This window comes from Phyllostomus discolor, chromosome 2 (assembly GCF_004126475.2).
Source record: "Phyllostomus discolor isolate MPI-MPIP mPhyDis1 chromosome 2, mPhyDis1.pri.v3, whole genome shotgun sequence".
Classification (NCBI taxonomy): Eukaryota; Metazoa; Chordata; class Mammalia; order Chiroptera; family Phyllostomidae; genus Phyllostomus; species Phyllostomus discolor.
The window spans coordinates 198,540,359-198,562,037 of record NC_040904.2 but is presented as its reverse complement, the minus strand read 5'-3'; the positions used below and the strand labels follow the sequence as shown (position 1 = coordinate 198,562,037).

The window sequence follows — 21,679 nt, the reverse complement described above, 5'->3', positions numbered from 1 at the left end:
AGTTCTAATGGTTCATTGCTACTATCCTGAAAAAATACCAAACAGTGTTGTTCTCCATAGTGGGTATTGCTACAGTATAGCCTGGTCAGAAGGGTAAGGGACTGATAAAAAACAAGACAGGAGAAAGATGTGCCATGTGTCCCTTTGGGACTGGAGTTTAGTGGTGGCAGGGAGACAGAAGTTTAGCTTGGAGTAGAGCACGTGGAGGTATGATCAGGGAATAGTGGGGTGGTCACCACGGGTACACCACTCATCTGTGCACTATAACAATTCAGCCTGACTCTCCCAGCCAGACTTCTCAAACCTCACCACGACTGCAGATCTCCAGGGCTCGTATTATGACACAGATGCTCCTTCACTAGGTCTAGGTTGGGCTGGAACCTCAGATTCTGTAGTTCTAACAGGCTCCCAGGTGTTGCTAATGTTATTGATCCTCAGGCCACAGGAGTAGAAAGGTTGGTCTACCAGGGGTGTCAAACTCATTCTCACTGGGGGCCACATCAGCCTGGAGGTTGCCTTCAAAGGGCCGAATGTAATTTTAGGATTGTGTAAATGTAACTACTTCTTAACTAGGAGCAAGGAGCCTGGTACTGTCACCAGGTAGAAACAAGGCGCCGGACCAGATAAAACAAGGTGGAAGTCCGGATTTGGCCCGCGGGTTTGTGTTTGCCACCTCTGGTCTAGACAACCTGTCTGCAAAGAACTTACACTCTGAGATTTCCTTACATTAAAGTGAAAATCTGTGAGTAGTAGCCAATTAAATCATATGCTGAATTCAACTCATCATTCATGGAGGGTCTCTTGCATGCCAGGCACTACGCAAGGCCCTGAGCATGCACTGAATTAGTGCCTGACACATAGTGGACATTATGAATGTTGAGTACGTTGAGTACACAAATGTCTGAGTAATGATTTGTAAGACATGGTTCCTGCTCAAAAGGTGCTCACAGTCTGGTGAGGAAAAAAGTTAAGCAAAGAGGCAACTGCAGCACAGTCTGATAGGTGATAAAAGAGATAAATCCAGGGAGGAGGATGGTATGAGAACATAAAGGGCCACTTAACCAAAGTGTCCCTATAGAGAAAAAAGGTCACAACCTCAGACCTCTTGCACACAGTGAAAAGTTCCCAGCTAAAAGAGTGTTATGGATTCCTTCTAATTAAAGTTCCCAGGATCCAAGAGTATGTCCAGCTATTTTTAATTAGCACTGCCAATAGGAAGCACATGTTATCGAACATGATACCATCCACAAAGGAGCCCAAGGAAGCCTAAGCATGGCCGTCCACTCAGCTTCTCCTCCCCTGCCCACATTCAATGTTTGCAGATTCCTGCCCCATATACCTCCTATACAACTTTCTAATCTGTCTCCTGTGGTCTCCATCTCCATTGTTACCACAGTAGTTCGGGTCCTGGTAAATTCTCTCTTTACTGCTTCAGCCTCCTGATGGGTCTCCCTGCCTCCATCTTATCTTTTCCTTCCAATGCTACAAGGAGAGAGATCATCCTGAGAAGCAAAGCCGCTGATAATCTTCCTTGTCTCTGAATCTTAAGTGGCTAGCTACTACATATGAAGATAAAACAGACTCCTGGTTTGACGCACCCTTCAGGTCTCTACTTGAATTCTCTTTTTAGCTACCCTTTTTATAGCCTGTGCTTGGACATACTAAATTGATTGCATATTGTGAAGCTTATCCTGGTGGATGATTCATCCTGAATCCTACATTCCCCCTCCACCCCCCTGCCCTGGATTTCCTCCTTGTTCTTTAAGTCAGCTAAGATTTTACTTCCTAACAAGCCTTCCTTGCTTGCAAAGTCTGGGTAGAGGATGATTAAATCCCCCAATATAACAGTTATTATACCGCATCATGATAATTTTCCCCAATTGAGTCTGGGTGTCTTGGGCTAAAGAGAAGTCAAAGTCTTTTCAGTGTCTATTTCTAATGCCTCGTGCAGGTCCTATCACTTAAAACAAACTGAGTGACTGTTTGCGGGGGCAGACTTTCTAGGCAATCAGCCCAAACAAATGCCCTCTCCATCTGAGGAGACAGGAGAATCTGATTAGAGAGGCTATGATAAGGAACGTCAGTAAGTCAGAAGTTGGATGAAGGCTGTAAACAAAGGACTGTGGGTGTCCCAGTGGATGAGGAATAATGTTTATATAATCGTTACTAACTGAATAGACTATGGAAAATGGACCTGGAACCAAAACGTCCTCCTCTGGCCAGTCTAATCAATGTCAACACTGTCCAAAACATCATTTAACTGGCCACATGGAAATACCCAGTCTCCCAAAGGATGTATGCACAAGCAACCAAAACTGAAGACATTTTCTATTATCAGTGAGTGTTTTTTAATCCTTTGTTCTACTGACGAGAATATAAAAGTATGTAATCTTCTGTACAAATGACAAGAATATGAAAGTCAGAATGTGATATGAAATTCATATCTCATTATGCATTGCATTTTAGTTAGAGAGAATGTTATCTAAGTTAATAATGTGGATTTCTGGTGTAGAAACTGCTACTATTATCGGTAAAAATACAACACTAAAATAAAATTGTAGAAAAGGAAATATCACACCTTTGTTTCTAAAGAATTTGCATGAAGCACAAAGAGAGCAAATAATGAGGAATGAAAGGAGTCTGTTATTCAACACTTTCTGTGATCTGCCAAAATGTCAAATAATGCATTTAATCAATCAGAAAATTAAAGAATGTGGCAAACGTCAAGGTAGTTTAAGATTACAGCTGTGCAAAGTACTTCAACTATAGCATGAATCTATGTCACAATAGCAATTACTTAATGACTCATTTTTTCCCTATAACTTTGTTGATGTAGAAATACAATTTAGGTTTCAAATTAATTGCAGCTGCACTCCTGTTTGAATCTTGTGTACTTGATGTGAGAATGTTTACACAAATCCTTTCAACTCCTGCTTTAATGAATGTCATTTTTATAGGGAAACTGCATCTTCTAGAATGGAACTCTGGCTCTAATTTAGCAAAAAATTCAATTATAATCTTCAAATCTTTCTTGGAATGTAGTAAGGTCAAGCTTTGGAGAGGATTTGAGGATTCTGAAAGGAACATGAAGTATTCTGATAACATAATCCAGAATAGGAAAATCATTCATTTGGTTATTCAATTAATGTTGAGTCCCCTCTGTGGGTATAATAGGCTCTCTGGTAAGTGTTGGAGAAAAATAAGGGCAAGACCAGAAACAATCTTTTCTTTCAAGGAGACTAAGTTATACTTTGGAACAAGAACATTAATTAATCACATAATAAATTGGTAGTTACAAACTGAGTCAAACTCCGTGGAGAAAAGAAACCCACTTTGGTGGGAATATGAGGAAGCAGAACCTGATCTAGACTGGGCAGCTGGCATACAGGAGGAGGAAAGTCTGAAGGCCCAACAGATGTCCCTCCCTAGAAAGAGGGGGGTGGAGTGGTGGTCTTGGAGAGCCTTCCAGATGGAGGCAGCCATGTGTGTGAACAGGTGGGAAAGAACGAATGTGTTTGAAGGACTGAAGGACACTCAGTTGCATGGAAGACACAGAGCAATGGGGACAGAGAGCTGAGAGAGGTAGACAGGATCCAGATCCCTTAGGACCTTGGAGGGCATGATGAGGACTTTGGCTTTTGTTCTAACGGCACTAGAAAACTCTTACAAGGGTTTAATTAAGTGAGAAAGTTGACATGTCAGACTTGAATTAAGGAGCCATGTCTGGCTGAACTGTGAGACCTGAGGCCCAAAGAAGGTGCAGGGAAAAACTGGAAATGCCAAGCTCGAGGCTGTTGCAGTTGTTCTGGCACATTGACCTTGGGCAGTGGCAGTGGAGACAGAAAGAAGTGGCTGGGTTCAATACATACATATATTGGATTGTAAAGGAGGTAAAAACTGCATCAAGGATCATTCTTGGATTTCTACTTTATGCAATGGACATAATTTGCTGAGATAGGAAATCTTGGAGAAGGCCTATATCTAGGGCAGAAAATAACTAATTTGTTTTAAACGTGCTGAAAGTGATATGTGTTTGAAACATCCTAATGGAGATGTCTAGGGGTATGTGGATTTGGAACTCAGAAAATGGATTGGGGAAAAAGTTACTGAAGCCATGGTCCTCAACAGGCTTACGCAGGGAGAGAAGAGGAAAATACCCAGGCACAATCTTGAGTAACTTATATTAAATATTTGGCAGAGATGGAAAAGCCAGTAAAAGAAATGGAGCCATAACCAGGAAGATAAAAAGGAAAAACAGGAAATTGTTGTGTCATAGATGTCAACAGAAGAGAGTACATATTTTTTAAAGGCGCTGATAAACAAAAAATGGATTGCTATGGAGAAGTCAGTAATGAGAACTGAAATAGCCCCTTACATTCAGGTACATGGCAGTTAGTGGTGACCTCAACCAGAACTGTTCATGATTGAACAGTCATGGGTTACATGCAAATGAGTCATGGGTTACATGCAAATTGAAGTGAACTGAGAGTAAGTAGAAGGTAAGAACAAGGAGATGATGGTTATAGTTATAATAATATTCGCTCGCCCTTGTATAGCATTTACTGTGTTCCAGGCACTACTTTAAGTCATAACTGATTTAACCCTTACAACAGCCTTATGAAGAAACACCCTGTCATTTTAGACTTCTTCCATAGAGAGGTTAAATAACTTGTCAAAGGTCACACATGATGACAATTGTCTGAAAAAATTCTATACATGAAGGAGAGGAGAGATTTATTTAGGAAAGTTGCTGGAGGCAATGACTTGTTCTTAATCCTTAGAGAGAAGCCCTTGGTCTTTTTATACAATAATAGGAAATGTATTTTTATCATTGAAAACAATGTGGAGCTATGGCTCCTGTTTCATTCCTAACAGGAAGAGTGGAATTGCCTCTCCTAGTCATGGTTCAAGAGAGGCTGAGCCCTGCCCAGCTAGCCAACAAGCATCCCAGTGGAAAATGCTCTATGTGAAAGGTTATAGTTCTTTGCCTAAGAATTCCTTTAACTTTCATTTTCACATGTGTGTGAGAGCCGAAGGAATGACTTTGAATTTTGACTTAAGGTGCGGCAATCAGAGAGAATGGGAGAGGATCGGCTCTCTAGTTTTATGACGTTCAGTGAGTTGTAGCCGCCTACCTCTGAAACCAGAATTAAATGTCACTTCTCCAGGAGGCCTTCTCTGATCTCCCAAAGGAGCCTTCTCATGGTCCCACATCCAGCCCGGAGCAGAGTTGGGCCCTCTGACTGTAACACTACTGCCATGTTCACCAGCTGACATTAAACAATGCGCTGTGCTCTGTTATCAAAGCTTCCATGGATTGCAAAAGGGAGGCTGAGTCCCTTTGAAGTACCTACTCCTTCATTCTCCTTCATCGGGAGATGTCAACTGCCCTAGCGGAATTGGGATACAGACCTTCCTCAACTGTACTGTCTACCTATAGAAGTGAAGAAGGTTTAGCATGCCTCCCATCAGGGCCTGGTGACCCTTAACACTTTGCTTCCCTCATGGGAGGCAGAAAGCCTACTGCTCAGATACTCAGAAGACTTTTTGCTCTGATAGGGCCATGTCTGCATTTCCTAGCATCATTCTGGCCAGAATGATGGGAAAAGGTTGGCAACAATGCAGAAAAAAGCAACTGGGGTGGGAGAGAGAGCAGAGATTGGGGGGCACTAGCTCTCCCTTTCCTGAGCAGGTTCAACCACTAGAGGAAACAAAAAAGGGGTGTGTGTGGAGGGGCGGTGTTGGGAATTCACTCAGACCTCAAAACTCTGAGAATAAGTAAGAGTGAAGGGATCCTACTGTCTCACCACATAGCTGAGAGATATTATCTTAATAACCAGCATACCTAACATGAGTCATGCCCCGGGCTTGAGGACTGACCTGAGGGATATAATGAGAATACTGTGAAAAGTGGCCTGGTAAGTCACAATGCCTCAGACCCTGTTTGAAATCTGAAAAAAATAGGTGAACAATAACTTCCTGGTGAGATTGTCAAGCAGATCCATCAAGATGTTTGTAAAAGCCAAGGCCTGAAACGGGCTGTTGATGGCTGCTAGTTTTTTTGGTTCCTATATTTCTTGGTGAGGAGGTGGGGAAAGATAGTGCAGAAATAGAGTAAAAGAAGGTGAGGCCATGAATATCTTCAGAGAAGGTTCTTTTCTAGACTTTAGATGGTTTAGCTGCTGACGGATGTGCAGGCCCAGCTGGCATTAAAGGTTTGGATTTGATAAAACTGAGGAAAATATTTACTAAAATTATTTTCTATAGTCTATATAAAAAGGGGCCATCACCAAGAAATGCAAATTTAAAGTAAAAAAAAATTGCAACATCATGTGTCTTATTTGTGCAAAGCCTAGTTTCTTTCAGGGAAGCCTCACAATTTTCTGCCCTTGCATTTAAAATAAATTTGCGCCCCTGAAACAAACAGGTACTTCCACATGTACACATCTACCCCATACAACTATGGTGGGCAACTATTAGATTCATCCATTCTAGTTCCCTTTGGAGGTCTCCTGTCAATTGGAGTTATTGGTTTATTTAACCTGAGCTCTTACATGGTCTTTAGGGACATTAATGCTTATCAGTAAATTATAGTGTGTTTTTCATAAATTGTTTGGAATTTCAGACTTCCTGCATTTAGATTAGACATCCAGTATGAGGCCTGTATTCATATACTAACAGTTTTTATGAGGACATTGTGCCCTATTTATGCTCTCAATGGATTCATCCCCCAAGATCTGGATATCGACAGAGCTCTGTTGATTGTTCTTTCTTTTTTATCACTGTTGGACTTCAGCTGTGGCATTCTTGGAACAATTCAATTCATGAATAAGGAAATAATGCCTTATATGTAAAGAAACCTTAGTGCTCTGGCTGGTGTGGCTCAGTGAATTGAGCGCCAGCCTGCGAACCAAAGGGTTGCCAGTTCAATTCCCGGTCAGGTCACATGCCTGGGTTGCGGGCCAGTTCTGGCTCCTAGTGGACATCACATCAGAGGCAACCACACATTGATGTTTCTCACCCTTTCTCTTTCTCTTCTCCCTCTCTCTAAAAATAAATAAATAAAATATTTTTAAAAAGAAATTTTAGAAAGGAATATATACATGAGGAAAAATATAAGACACCTTTTGAGGATTTCCAAGGAAAGGCAAAATATAATTCCAAGTTTTTCATTAATGTCTGTTTCTCTCCAGAGACGTGGAAGGTTGTGTGTTTGCCCATGAAGATAGATATTGTCAAAGGGATGTATAGCTTTTTATATGTGTGCATGTTGGTTTGAAGAGCCATCCCCACAAAGTCTTCAAATGGCAATTTGTGTTAACGCCAGAGACACGTAAGACCTTCGTCTTTGGTTCAAAGACCAGCTAGCTATCTAATTGTCTTATTTGTACTTAAAAAATACGACGACTGCCACTAGTTTCTCAGTTGTCTTGTAATTTTATAAAATTCAAAGAGAAGATAAATATGAAGGAGCCAGATTGTGCAAGAGAGCCTGAGATAAACAACAGATTCTAGAACAAGTTACCCCAGCAAGTGGAACAGGTAGTTCAGCTTAACCATTCTGTCCTTCACACCATAAATATATCTAACCCCTCAGCATCAGGAGATGTGTGGACATTCTGATGTTGATTTTAATGAGCAGGTAGACATTGAGAGTTGAGTTAGCGTGGTGTGCTTTGATTCCTATTGGCTGACTCATGGTTTTTATATATTTCCAGGCACCGATCCGAGAGTCAGCAGTCCTGAGTCCCTCAGGCCCAGCCTCGCTGGAAAACAGCAGTAAGATCTCAGAACTTCAATTCCTCATATGCAGAACAGGTGAACTGGAAAATGTAATTTCTCACTTTCTCCCGTTTCCAAAATAATTTTTATTTTAGAAATGTAGAATCGAACTTGACAAAGTGAATAAAGGTATCACTACTTGATACCCTCAGGATGAATAAAGCAAAAGAACCAAGAGTGACGAGAACAACTATAAAGGACACATGGACAAAACCAAAGGCGGGGGGTGGAAGCAAAGGAGGGAGGTGGGGAGGGCTGGGGTGGAGGGGAGGTGATGGGGGGTAAATGCAGACAACTGTACTTGAACAAGAAAAAAATTTTAAAAAAAGAAGGAAAAAAAAGAACCAAGAGTGAAAGAGAATCTGGTTAACTTGATAGAGACAGCATAATACTGATTTTAAAGAAAGGTCAAGCAAAAAATTTCTGATATTTACTTCCTGATACAAGTGTGGATTGGTATAGTGTTCCTGGATAGCAATTTGGTAATTTATATGTGAGGCCATAAAAATGCCCATTAATTTCTGATTCAGTAATTCCACACCTAAGAATGTATTCTGAGGATGAATTGGGATAAGTCGTCAAAGATGCTCATCGCAGTATGTTTGTAAGAGGGGAAAACGGAACAACAAAACTATATGTGTTAGAGGAAGATGATGCTTAAAGTATGGTTAATTCAAATAGTGAGAAATAGAGTGATTCTTTGTTGTCACCATAAATCATTTGAGTATCTTGACACATAGGTGCCAGGAAGTGGCAGAGAAGTATTACTTTAGTCATAAAATATTTGAGTGTTTTCTATGTGCAGACACGATTCCAGGCTCTGAGGATTAAAGCAGTAAATAAGAGACAGATCCATCCCCTGGCCTCCTGAAGCTTATGTTCCAGTGAGGAAGGGCAATCGACCAATCCGTTTTTTAAAAGCAGGTAAATGTGGACTATATCAGAGTATAAGTGTTATGTATGGAGAAGAGTTAATCACGGTGAGGTGGTGGGAATCTGGAGGAGGGGACTTATTTTGTAGAGGGTAGTCCCAGCAGCTCTCACTGATAAGGAGTCTTTCAGTATTGACCTGAGGCAATGAGAGGGTGAGACATGTACAGGGTGGGACAAAAGTAGATTTGCAGTCGTTCATATGGAAAATAATGCAATAAATAATAATACAAGAATGAACTCCATGTTTTGCAAATTCACAACTGTAAACCTACTTTGGCCCCACCCTATAGATATCCAGATTCTAGGTAGAGGGCTCTGAAATTTCAGAGCAATGTCAGGGGCTGTGAAATAGAAGCACATTTGGTATGTTCACGGAATACCGCAGTCAGTGAAGCCGGCCTGGGTGAACTAGGGCAGGAGATGAGTTTGAACAGATGGAGTGAATGCAGGCTGTGTGGGGCCCTGTGGGTCACTGTAAGGACTCTGAACTTAATTAAACCAGAAATTAACTCATCAATCTTTATTGAGCCCTCCTTGTGTAACCTAATATTGGAAGACGAATAGGTGGTTTATATTATTTCTTGCTAAAACAAACTCCCGGAATATTTTTCTATCTCTTGGCTACAAAGTCTGTTTTTTCTTAGTGTTTAATTAAACACACAAAAGAGTAAAAGAGCTAATAGAATGAATGAACAAACCACGAGGGCTAATATTATTACCTTAAACAAACTAATGTATTTGATATTGTCTTGAGAAGGGCTAACCGTGAAAAGAAATGTAAGGGGAGCTGGAGTCCACGGTCTCCATCTCTGGGCTGTCACGCGCCTCTGAGCCTCTGTCATGGAAGGTCAAGAAGGGAAGAGCCATCTAGTAGAATTATGAGAGATTTTTCTCAAGCCACATGCCACTTACCCTTTGACCATCATCAGCATTTCAAATTCAAGGGCAGTCTAAACTATAAGAACAGGGTCTGGGGCTGTCCTGAATCCAAGAGTTAGTTTAGAGATGGAAAACCTGAAGCTCATGACCAAGAGGGTCACGCTGTTTGGTGCCTACCGAGATTCTGGGCTCTGCTGTCATGTGTGGACTCCACTCTGATCTGGAGCTGCTGGCTGAACCGCCCCTCAGTCATGCTTTATATGTAGACACGAGTGACTTTAATGACAAAGATGCTCAAGTGAGAGTGTAGGCCGGCCTGAGCCCATCGCCACCTGGGTGAAGACAACTCAGAGTACATGCCTCCTCATTGAGGTCCCAACTGTGACTAAAATATTAGGCTTTGCTATTTGAGCCATGGATTCAGAGTGCCTGGGACCATCCGATACATGAGAGAAAAATTCTGAACTTTTCATTTCACTTTCTTAAGCCGTACAATTCCATAGTGTCATTTTGGGTTTGAATGTGTAGGATGATATGTGGGTTTTCTTAACATGCTCAAGTTCCATAATGGTATCCTCCACTGATTAAGGTAATATTGTTGGCAGCACCTCTAATGAAGTGAAGCTTCTGATAAGGACATGGAAGAGAAACAAAGTGGGAAGGAATGTTTTGCCATATATTCACACTCCTACTCTCCTTCGATGCTGTGGTTCCTGCTTTTGCCATGACCACTCAGATTTTCCTCATCCACATGCTGAAATCACTGTGTATCAACACATTTATATGCATTTTACATAGGAATGTGAGAGTCACTGCCAACAACCCTGAAAAGACCAGTGTCTGGTGAGACATTCAATATCCAGAGCTGTTGAGAGAGGCTGAGCCATTCTTGAAAGCAGCTACTTTTGCACAAGTTGCCACATAGCTCCAGCAAGGATTGGAGTTTAAATATAACCATGCAAGGATAAAGAAGGGGGGAAACTGGGCAAATATATGACCATCCTTGAAATCACAGGCATGCTGGCAGCTTAGACTCATCCTATCTCATATGGGTAATAGCTAATTGCAGCCCACCGAGACTCAGCAGTAATTAATTAACCTAAGTAAGTGTGTCCATTAAAATCTACTATCTGCTTCTAATGGTACTTGAGAAGATATTTAGAAGTAAATATGTTCTCCAGGGTGGAATACTTTGTAAGAAAAATTTGTGAGAAGCACTCACTCACTTGAGCTTTATATAAATTCCTGGATCAATTAATTTTAAATCCTTGACTCTTGCCTATGGAAATTTGGCAGATGTTCTAAATCCTGACATGGATCTCTCCCTGATTCTAGGGACATTTCCTTGCTCTGGGTTCTTATAATAATTTGTATAGGCCACTCATCGCATTTGATTTTGAATGGCCTAAAACAGAATGAACTCTCCTCAGTCTCACAGTAGACCTTTAACTGGGTGTGTGTGTTTGCCCTGCTCCCCGAACCACACATTTCTTATGGCGATACATCCTTGTACTTCTTTATTTCCTTCCCCCTATCTTTCCCTTACGTTTATTCACAAATACTTGAACACCTGCTAAGTATCAGGGACATTAATAGGATCCGGATATATAGGGAAGGGTAAGCATGGGGTTTAAAAACAAATATAATTACATTAAAATAACTTTGGATACAAATATGAGAGAGGACCAAAAAACCCAGAATTTATTTATAAAAAATTGTATATTTGTTCTTAGATGTTTAAACTTTAGTCACCTTCAAAACACCTATCATTACCACTGCACAAAAACAGTTTTTGAACACATCAATTTGATGCCTTTTAGTGCTTGTGCCATTTTTTGTTGCACCTCTTCCACATCAGCAAAACATTTCCCTTTGAGGACTTTTTTCTTCCAGGGAAACAAAAAAAAAGTCACTCGGGTGAGATTGGGTGAATAGGGAGGGTGGGACACAGGGGTCATGCTGTTTTTGGTGAAAAACTGCGGAGCGCTCAATGCAGTGTGGGCAGGTGCGCTTGTAAATCACCCATCATGAAATGGGCAAACACATTGAAAGAGTCTTCAAAAAAAATCCACTGAAGCTGAACGCAGCCTCTCACAACAGTGCCAGCTGGTACACTGATACAGATGGGCTTCTGGAACCCTGATCTAGTGAGAGAAGTCTGTACTCCACAGGGCCCACCCTCCAGAAGATAATTTCATTTTTTAGAGGGTCCCTCCTTGTATGGTGTCACTAATGTTCACTGTATTCTATTTTTTATAGCAACAGATTTTATAAGTTTTTTTAAGTTTTAGCGTTTGTACTTCCTAATCCTTTTCCTTATTCACAATTATTCTGCAGACTATAGTGGTAAAGTCAAATTATATTCTCTATATGTTTATACGTCAAACTGACATCAAAGTTACAACTAAACTGACAAATTTTGGCACTCATATTGATATGTAAATGTAGGGAGAATATGGTTCTCTTAGCACTGCCAATGGGCTGTTTTTAAGGAAAAGGCATCATTTATCTTCCTGGGGCAGCCCACACATTTTCAGAACACGGGCTAAAATCCCATTGTGTGGAGGAAATGAAGAGGCAAAAGATAACAGAAGTAATTTTTATTAGAATTCTCACTGAAAAACAATTTAGAAAACCAGTGAAAATGAGCATAGATCAAAAGTGAATATTAAAAGAGTTCAAGGAAAGCCACACATACAGAAAACAGTAAAAGTACTCATTGGTAAATTGTCAACATGAAAACAGTTCAAGATGAAAAAATTAAATTATTAATCTAACTGAGATATTTAAGACACATATAGAAAGAACTTGCGACTAGACATTCTTTTCTTTCTCAAAGACGTCGTTGTTAGACTAACATCAGAAGGTAGGGGAGGGCATGAGAAAGGGAGAGAAGGGAAAGGGAGAGGAAAAAGAGAGAGGAAGGGAGAGAACCAGTATTTTATGAGTTTTCTTAAAAAAAAAACATGCTAAATAATTTGTTAGGCACTGTATGCATTACTTCATTGAATCCTTACAACAACTTTGCAAAGTGTATTACTCCTACCCAATTTAAAGGTAAAGAGGTTTGCAGAGTTTAAGTGACTTGCCCAGGTCAGGAAGTTGGAGTGGCAGAGAGATTAGAACCCAGCTCCACTCCAAAGCCCTCCTGCTTTCCTCTGACAGCAGGTGTCACGGACTACACTATACCTGTAAGTGGGAAACAACTCTCAGTGGATTTATGGGCCCCAGGAGGTGTTGATTTAGCACATCCAATGTATACCTTTCCTGAGCTTGGGAGTAGAGCAATCTGGACCACATTTCCAAGACGGCAAGTCTCATTAGACAATTCCTTCTTTGTTTCAGAAGAAAGACCACAACAGGAGAAAGTAGGCATAGAAGGGCTTAATGCTGCCCACCAGGTTAGCGGGCTATTAAGTTTTTCTAGAGCATATTCGTTAATAGAAAACAGAGAAACAATGTATGATAAAGAGAAATGTGTAAACCCAAATGTGCATGTAAATCAATGATTACAAAGATGAATCAACTCTTGTAACCTAGATTCCTTAGCTGTCAAAACCTAGGGATAAAGAAACTCAAAGAAACACCAAGCATGTAGCAAAGCTATACACTACATCGGTTCTCCATCACATGCACAGCTCCACAGGCTAACGTTTTCTATACTGATGGCCCCTTCTTAGTTGATGATTTTTCACAATGTATTTCATGGCTTCCATCCCTACATGAGACTTTATTACTATCACATAGGAATAAAAAGCCATAAAGCACTAGAGTGAATTTATCTTGGTCGGATGCAAAACTTATTTTCTTCACACGACTTCACAACCATTTCAAAGCTAACCAATCATTTCATGCTACATTACGGAACATTTTAAACTACACATAAGTGACAGGAAGCACACTTAAGTTTTGACATCACAAATTAACAAGATTTCATCCTTCAACAACATTCTTAGCTACAAGGACCAGGAAACAAGACCAGGAGACACTCAGCAACACTCAACCATTGAATTCACCAAAAACAAAGAACACTGGGGAGAATTCCTGGAGAAAAGCTCATCACTTTGACATTGAACTTGGAAACACATGAGGAAAGACAGAAGACAGACAAATCACTGAAACCAGGGGATTTATTTCAAGCCTCGTTTCAACTTCTTCCCCAGGAAGCTTTGTTACATGCCCACAGCCAGCTTTTTCATTTTGGAGCAGGTGGGGAGAGGGGAACTTAGCACCTGCTTGCACTAAGCCAGCATTACGACTTCTACACCTAAATAACAAAAAAAGAAAGAAAAGAGAGAGAGGGAAAAAAAAACTCTACAACATCCTAAGGGACCACAAGTGCTAACTACTCATCTACAGACCTTCAGAGAGCCTGACACCATCCCCCACCCCCATATATGGAAGAAAATATCTAACTCTGCCAGAAACAATACTGTGCACTAAACCCCTCAATGGTCTAAATAACTCAGGTCCAGAGCCCAAGAACATGCTTTATGCCGAGTGAAAGTGACATTGCTCGTGGGATTATCAATACACTATAAGTGGCCATACCAAAACCCACTTCTTCAGGACCACTGAAAACTCAATGCCACGAATTCCCATGGATTTCTGGCCTTTCAGAAATAAACTTGGAGTGCCTAATTACCAGCTGTTGAAACAGGGTCCCAGACTATTGAGCTCCACTCTCTGCTTTTTAAAAAACATTGTATTATGAACATTCACATAAAAGACACAAGGGCTTGAGTTTCTCGTTAGGAGTAAGGTCTAGGCAAACGATTTCCGTCTCGAAGTTACTATAATGAAACCTCGGTTTATGTGAATCACAGGGAGGAGACTGGAAATAGTTAAATGAAAGGAAGTGCATACATAAATTCAATTATCATGCATGAAACATGCAAATGATTTAAGCACTACATCTGAAACTCTAGTTTATATTCATTAATCTCAGGTTGCACTTTTGAAGGAGAAAGACATGTTAATTGGGTCCAGATTAATGCACTCCCAAACCTCTCCAATTTGGCTTTAGGTGAGGGTTAAATGATATGTATTCAAATAAACACAGCTGCTCATCGGCCCCTATATTCCACCTCCTCCACTCCACCTCTACCTCCATTCCCAGCTGGCTCACCTCCCCCACCACACCTCTCCATCCTTTAGGGAGAAAGAATTAAAGAGCCCTAACATTTTCCTTTTGCAAATACAATGGAAAAACAACCCTGTCCCTTACTTAGCCTTGTTAATCCTTTCCCTTTCCCCAGAAGGACCAAGCTCCAGAGAGAGAATCAGTTGCAAATCAGACCTCGACAATGCCTCACTGTGGTGTCCAGGATGTGTGCACGTGGGCATGCCGGCCAGCATTTCCACGCACAGGCATTCTTTCTACAAGTTTGGGCCTGTGTCCTTCGACCAGCAAGTATTGCAGGGCAGTTTCAAAGTGTCCTGGCACCTGCTTGCTTGAAGCCAAAGTTGCTGCAGGTTGGCATGGCAATCTTGTGACTCAGTTACTTGGGAAACCAGAGAACAGAGAGAAAACTTGGGGTTTTGGTTGCTGTTCTTCTGTGGCACACTCTGCTAGCAGAAACTACCCTAGAGCAGAGGGCACCCAAAAGGTCTTTCAAAAGATCATTCATCTTGCTTTCCTCTCCCTCCTGCCTGATGAAGTATACTTAAACTAAGTTTTCTTTTCTTTCTCATTTATTGGCATCATTAGTTTGGGACACAAACAAATAACACATTCTTGGAAGAATTTTATCTCGTGACTAATGAAACTTTAAAGAGAGTAGAAAACATTCAATAGTATTTTCTTGGTTTCTTGGACCTGACTTCTAGAAAATAAAACAACGGAAGGGACACTATCAGCTACTGCAAGCAGACTGGGGCGCAGAGGCAGGATGGAAGGGGTTCTCTCTGCAAGAGCAGCCATCAAGGAGTTAAACCAGGCACCTCCCACCCCAAACAAAAAAAAGGAGGCCTTCAAACTAATTTCACACTGAAAGTGATGTTTAATTTGAATTATATCCTTCCCAAAGGGAAAAGGTCAGTCTCATCACTGGGCTTTATATCCTCCTCCCCCTTCTCCTTTCATACGAATTGAAAATTCAGATTGACCATTCATCATGACACGACACATTCTTTTTTTCCTGGTCCAAAAATCAAATGAAAGCCTGGGACCACGTCTGAGAACCCATTGGCCGGCCAGCCCTCCCGACCGACGTGTGCACGACAGAGAGAAGACGAGAACGAGGACACATACATACACAGAGACAGGAATCACCGGACATGCACTCACAGTGAAACACACAAATGCATACAGCTATTAACAGTCATTGGCTCAGACAGCCTCTTCTTCGCCTCAACTGATGTTTGCATCTTTGCAAATGTAAAATTAGTCATAGTACATAACAACAGGGACGAGACTGACATTAAATCTGTCAACATCCTGACAGATGCTCTGAGCACTCTTTCGTTAGGAAAGACACTTAGGATAGTCATCATTCCTAAAAGAAAAAATGATTATATGCTAGCCAAACCCTAAGTACGAGCTAAAGATATTCACCTCGTGAAGCCATTCCTCAACTAGCCCCTTGGCACTTGCTGGAATTATTTGTAGCACGAGCTCCACTTTCTCATTTTCTGCTGACTCCATGTGAGTAATTTCTTTCTCATGATTAAAAGTGAGCTTGGCAGATCCTTCAAAGCGTGGCTTTAGGTGTGGTGGGGTTCCGAGAGCATCCTTTGTCTACAGCAGGTTGCTAGTAATTCATCCGTGGACCGGCAGGCCAGGGGAATATTCACACACCTACAATGATTTTTTAAAAAATGCAACCTTTATAGATATCTTTATATAAACATATTTTTATACTGAAACATGCAGCTGACAGATGAAATGAACTGTTTACCTTGGAAAAGAATAGGCAGGCTTTTCTCTTCCAAATAATCACTCCGGCCTTTCTGAATGTCATCCAAAAGCGATTTTGCCTCCTTCGACTTATCCAGCATCTGAGGCTGTGAGATAACCCTCGTAGCACTGGCCTCCTTCCCTGGCCCCTTCATTATTAGCCTCCTGGTGGGTGAGATAGAATACAGTGAATGTAATAACCGCACTTCACACAACAGGCTCGCTCTCTCTTTTAAATTGAAAATCCCCTTATTACAAAACAAGGGGTGTTCTTTTTCTTCTACCTTTAAGTAGGACTGCCACATTCATTGCTTTTTACAAAAACGCAGCTGCTTTTTAAGCTACAGATAAATAGAATCTGCTAGGCGGTAATTCGACTCAGTCTGAATGCATTATTTTCTGAGACATTTTGGCGAGAGGCTTTTTTATTATAAACTGGAATGAACAAGGAAAGTCCTTTTCTCTTCTAATTATGAATGTGTTTTGTTCCCTACTATTAACCTACAATGTCAGATTGATCTTCTTCTTTTCCTTCTTTTTCTGCAGCCAGTTCAATAAATCAACATTTTTTTTCCCCTGGAAAATTAGAGGGCTGATGATTAAGTCTTCATGAACTCCAGTAACAAAAATAAAAATAGCACAAGGAAGAAGCAAATACAAATGTTGAAACCATAAATATAGACAATGAAGTGACCTCCGGTGTCCAAAGTAATGAATCTTGTTTTGACACAAAAAGTTAAGGAGAATTTACTTGTTAATTTCATTTGAGGTAATTTCATTTTAATAAAATTAAGATTTTTCCAGGCATTTTCACAAAGTTGATCTTATTCTGTGTATTCAGCTAAAAAAGAAAAAGGCATCATAAAACTGTAACATTTCAAAAAAGAGTGCCCAAACCTCTTGCATCTGTTTACTTTGTTGGTTACACGTGAGAGCTGGCAATCCTACCAGTGTCCCCTCACTTCTCCAGGCGATGCCGTGAAGAAGTACAACAGAAGAGGAAACACCTCGAGGAAGGGTATTCAGTCTGAATTTCTGCTGACATCACTTTAATGCCAAAGACAAACACGAAGCAAAATGGTGAGCTCCTAATAATATCAAAGGGTAGTCTAGAGACTCCACTAGTCTAGGCATTGGTTTAATTTTTATCCCCGTGTTGATATTTCTGACTAGAACATTACAATAGACCCCGGTGGCGATGCTCCATGCCCATATGGATATATTGCCTTGTCAAGGGGAGGAAATCCCACAGGGTATCAGTGGGGTTCCAATTAGGAAAAAATAAATACTGCTGCAACCCTGACAATAAGTGGAGATTGCCTGAATATCACAGCAGCGCAGGCAGGTGCCCACCACTAAATCTACAGACTGAGAGCCGAGGCTGTCATTCCCTTCCCTCAGCTGCGATGGAAAGCAAAGTGTTGAAGATGAACTTGTGTGGCCGATAGTTTCAAAGTCATCTTTTCTTATTTGTTTATATTACTTTATTTCTAATAAGGGGGACAAGTGGGAATCAAAGGGGCCTTGTGCAAACGTAAAGGAAGGACTCTGTACTGAGATTACATGCATATTCAAGAGATAGAGAGAGATGCTTCCATGTTTCCACCTAAAGCTTTTCCTGCAGATCTATTTGAAAATCTTAAAAGGAGAATATTTATTACAACTGAGATGCTTCCAGATTTTCTGAATACCCGCTCTAGGAAGACATACATTTGCAGTGAATGGTGGTGACAGAGCTCTGGAGATTCTACCACTCTGCTTAGATTTCAACTCATTTTCTGTCCTCTGATATGCCTGGGAACAAATGAGGCCCCATCAGGTTGCTGGTCTCGGCATCAGAGACTAAGTCATGCTGTAGCAACACCAGAAACCCAGCTCACCTTCAATAAACAATAAGCCCTTCCCTGAGAAACAGATTGAAGTGAATTAAGCATCACTAGAAGAGTGAAAATGGAATCCTTATGCATCGATCTCTCTATTGAGCTAAGGCCTCAATAACAAGCCTGCTGTGGCAATGAGGAATGTTTATTTCTGTAATATTGATATGTGAGGCAAATAGAAGAAAAATATTTTAGGTGTATATTTGAAGGAATTTAATTTCCTAGATATCCCGATTTATTGAGAACAGACCGACAGCTGTCAGAGCAGAGGGGGCTTGTGGGGCTGAGTGAAAAAGTTGAAGGGATTAAGAAGAAAAAACACCTCATGGACAGGGATAAGAGTATGATGATGACCAGAGCAAAAGGGGGTGGGGGGAGGGAGAAGAGGGTATGGGGGGGATAAATGGTGATGGAAGGAGACTTGACTTGGGGTGTGGAATGCACAATACAATCTACAGACGATGTGTTACAGAATTGTACACCTGAAACCTATATACTTTTATTAACCAATGTCACCCCAATAAAGTAAATTAAAAGGTAAAAAAAAGATAGGTTTTACTGGCCTCCAAAAAAGAAAAACCTTTGAACACCTGCTTTCCTCAGTCCATCTTTTACCCTGGTAAATCATTCACAGACAAAAGACAACATATAATCTTCTGCCACCTATACTATTATTTTAAGGTAATAAAAGTTACCTTACATACAGTGGTGGGCAAAAGTAGGTTTATACTTGTGAGTATGCAACACACATTGTTTATTCTTGTATTACCATTTATTAATTATTTTCCCTAGTAACAACTGTAAACCTACTTTTACTCACCTCTGTCGTGGTCACATAAGCTACCAACCAAAACTCTTGGCCCTTATTAAACTTTCAAAGTAATTAAATAAGTTGCTCTACTGAAAGCAACTCTATGGTGATAGAGAAGAATGGCTGTCCCACTAAAGAAGACACAGTGGGCGAGCGCTTTGACAACTTGGCCTTAATTCATTCTCTCCTTCAAAGAAGAAGGAGAAGCACCATAAGAAGAAAAGAAGAGGTGTTGGAGAAGGAGAAAAAGGAGGAGGATATGTCCAAAACCCACTGAGTACAACAAATGAGTTATTTTCTTCCTTTCCATGTGAAAATAATTCTCTTTATATCGTACCCCTGCCACTTACAAGCAAACTCAGTTTTAACCACTCTAAGCCTCACTCTCAAGGAGAGTGTGCCTGTTTTAACAGGCTTCGATGAAGATTAAGTCAGGCTACTGTGAGTTTTCTATGATACACTGATAAACAGTAGTTGTATCCAAGAAGGAACATTCACGCAGACATACACACACCTGCACTAACAACCTATCAGGTGTACCATTGCTCCATTTGAGGAAAACCAGGTAGGTGAGAAAAACATTATTCTGCATTGCAAATATTGGGGAGATCTGATGATCTACCAATACCTCGTCCCTACTGGAAAAAAGGAAGAATGTCAGCTACCATATCCAGGTTGTAAGAAGACATCATTGGTGTTGTGACTCTATGGTTAAGAGGAATTGAATTTCCAATCACAAAAAATAGCAACTTCAAAAAACACTCATATCCATAAACATACTTTCTGTGCATCCTTTGAACTTCCATCAATACCATTGTTTTGTTTTTTAAAACAAAAAAGATAAACTATGTTATGAATATAATTTTCAGCATAAGTATACAGCCATCCTCAATATCCACAAAGAATTGGTTCCAGGACCCCCGCCCCCAACACTCACACACATGAATACCAAAACCCACGATGTTCAAGTCTCTTATATTAAAATGGCATAGTATTTGCATGTAACTTACGCATATCCTCCTCTTTGCCTTTATTATTTACATTACCTAATAAAATGTAAATACTACTATGTAAGTAGTTGTTCTGGTGTATTGTTTAGGGAATAATGACAAGGAAAAAAAGTCTGTATGTCTTTGGTACAGATGCAACCATCATAAGCCTAACTACATAATCCAGGTCAGCAATGATATAAACTTTTCTTTCCAAATATTTTTGATATGGGGTTTGTCAAATTCATGGATGAGGGACTGTGGATGTAGAGGACCAATGGTACAGCTTCTTTTTAGAAAAAAAAATACACTGCTGTAAAGTTTTTCAAGTCTGCTTTCATGTTTTTCCTTCTAAATTCATTTTCTGAATTGGGTTGTTTGACACTATCTCACTCTTACAAAGCCAAATATCTATGATGATCAAGCTTGACAAGTATTGTAGGAGCACATACAAACTCTTAGAAGGGCAACTTCAAAAAGGTTTCCTCCTCCTGGTAGCTGTTTGCCCAGGAACGGAGAGGCCCTGGAAAGAAGGCTCCAAGCTCCACTGACCACAGGAACTTCCAGCCAAGAATCTAATCACTGCCGCAGGACACAGCACAAAGGCAATGAATGGGAGCCACAGAACAGTGTGTTGAATGTGGGGTGTCCTACAAATGAGGAAACACAGATATCTTCCCAGAATCACAGTCAGCATGGGGATGCTCTAAATATGAAAAGCAAGAAAAGCTTTTTAGCGCCTCGCCAAGGCTTCCTGACATCCAACACTTTGTGAGGTCAAGAAATGTGTCCTCAGCTTCTGTTTTCTGTTCCCCTCCAGAGAACACAGTGAAGAATGGGGCCGCCCAGCTGCCTGTTAGCAGGCCACACTTGGCTGACTCCCGTCCTCCCTGGGGGAGTGTGTCCGTTGCATTTGAGACTCACAGGAGGAAAGCCAACATCAGTTTAACGAGAAATAACGTCACATATTTTTGCCTCTTTAAACATTCTCCAAAGTGCCCGTGGTATAGTTAAGTTGAACGAGTTTTACATAATGAAGACTATTGAGGCACAAATCACATAGGTAAAAACTGAGGTGTCAGAAGGAGGTGAAATCTAAAAGCTAATTAAATCCAACAAGAGCTCTCCAAAGACAATCTGCCCACTGACCTTCCCGTGCTAATATTTTGTTTTAGAAGGGACAAATGGTAAGGGGTTGTAGATTCCACAGTAGGATCCTTTAGTGAAGCCTAAGGAGGAAGAAAAAAAAAAGATGAGATGTATGGATTTCTGTGCTGAATGGATGCCAGAGCCAAGATGCAAAGAATAGATAAGTTTGAGATTTGGAGGAACTAAATTTGAAGCCAGCCAGTAAAACGGATTGAACCTTATTACCTCTAGTCACTGAGAAATTCCCGAGACAGTTGGATGCAATTTGAAAAGGTCAGAAAAATATTTCCTGCACAGCATTACTGCTTCATGGTTTAAGGGTGCACATTTGTGAGATGCCAGCTCTAATCATTTTTAT

General features: G+C 40.7%; 1 long non-coding RNA gene across 6 annotated transcripts in view; it reads right to left on the bottom strand.

The window, feature by feature from the left end:
• Positions 1-12,553: 12,553 nt before the first annotated feature.
• LOC114513433 overlaps positions 12,554-21,679 on the bottom strand; it is a 93,803-nt gene continuing 84,677 nt past the window's right edge. For all 6 annotated transcript variants that reach the window (XR_004901681.1, XR_004901683.1, XR_004901684.1 and 3 more), the window contains 2 exons: positions 16,494-16,657; positions 12,554-16,393 (listed from right to left, as the gene is read on the bottom strand). This is a non-coding gene — a long non-coding RNA (uncharacterized LOC114513433). The remainder of the gene's footprint in view (positions 16,394-16,493; positions 16,658-21,679) is intronic.